The 1,442-nt window shown below is 47.6% G+C and overlaps 1 pseudogene; it reads right to left on the minus strand.

Annotated features, from left to right (window-relative positions):
• Positions 1 to 587: 587 nt before the first annotated feature.
• LOC110284473 lies at positions 588 to 1,142 on the minus strand (annotated as a pseudogene).
• Positions 1,143 to 1,442: the final 300 nt, after the last annotated feature.

Raw genomic sequence — 1,442 nt, forward strand, 5'->3', positions numbered from 1 at the left:
GAGGGAGAGGGCAGGATGGTAGGGCCTATGAAGATTTTAATGGTTTGTACAAGAACAAGGGCCTCCTCTTCCCATCCTCCCCATTTGATATCCCCCCTCCTTTTCATTCCTCCTCCACTCTGTCTCCTCTCTGTGTTTCTCGCTGGTGCTAAGGACTGAAGTTCCATGAGCCAGAGAAACAAGGGCTCCGCCCCAGTTACATTCCTGGGTTCTACTTTCTGCATATGTGTGAACATGCATGATACCTATCTGGAGGACTGAGGACAACTGGTGGAAGTTGGGTTTTCTCCTTCCAACATGTGAGGAGTTCTGGGGACCCAACTCAGCTCCTCAAGCCTTTGTCCATTGAGCCAGCTAGGTGGCCTCACTTCTCTCCTCCTCCTCCTCCTCCTCCTCCTCCTCCTCCTCCTCCTCCTCCTCCTCCTCCTCCCCCTTCCCTCCCCCTCCCTCTTCTCCTTCTTCTCCTTCTCTTTCTCTTTCCTTCCTATTCCTCTTCCTCTTCCTCTTCTCTTTCTCTCTCTCCTCTCTCTCTCTCTCTTTTTTTGGTTATCAGATATTCTTTTATTGAAATATTTTCTTGTTGCTTCTTAACTAGCTGGACAGTCCACTGTACTACTGTTGATGTCATCTATGATGTCATGAGGGTGGTGGCCATCCACATTTCAGCCCATAGACTGTGCGGTACCCAGGATCTCCTTGATAGTTCCAGAAAGTTCTCTAAAAGGCTGGTGTCTCATCTGCCGGGCAATGTTGACAGTCTCATCAAATGTAATGTTCCCACTGTGTTTAATGTTCTTCCACTTCTTCCTGTCTCTTGGTGACTCTTTGAGGGCTTTGATGATCAGGGCAGAGGCAGAGGGCACCACCTCAGTCTGGGCCTGTCTGTTCTGGGTGGTCAGTTTCACTGTAATTCTGAAACCTTTTCAGTCACCGGTAGCCTTGGCAATGTCATCACCAACTTTCTTTGGCGAGAGACCCAGAGGACCAATCTTAGGGGCCAAGGCGGATGTGGAGCTGACCTTCCCTCCGGTGCACCTCAAATACATGACCTTGATCTCATTGGGGTTGAACTTGGGCGGCATGGTGGAGGCAGCTGGTATAGAATGAACCCGGATTCTGGACACCTGAAAGTTGCACCGTAGTCTCCTCCAACACAAAAGCTGAAAAGGTCCTCTCTCCTTTTTGAAAATCCTTTGTTATTTTCATAATCTCTGATGTCAAAATCTAAAGACCTTCACAGAAGAGCAGTCAGTGTTTTGATCTTTATCTACTTTTGCTTTATTACAATACTGTGATTATTTTACAACTACTGAGTAAAATGGCTCAAATTGTGATGCAGTGGTCTGCAGATGAGAAAGAGACATGGTTTGTACCTTTCTCCAATCCTGCACTCAGAGGGATTGCAACAATAAGGCAAAGCTGGATGGCTGGATGGAAAGGGA

Source organism: Mus caroli, chromosome 18 (genome assembly GCF_900094665.2).
Source record: "Mus caroli chromosome 18, CAROLI_EIJ_v1.1, whole genome shotgun sequence".
Taxonomy (NCBI): Eukaryota; Metazoa; Chordata; class Mammalia; order Rodentia; family Muridae; genus Mus; species Mus caroli.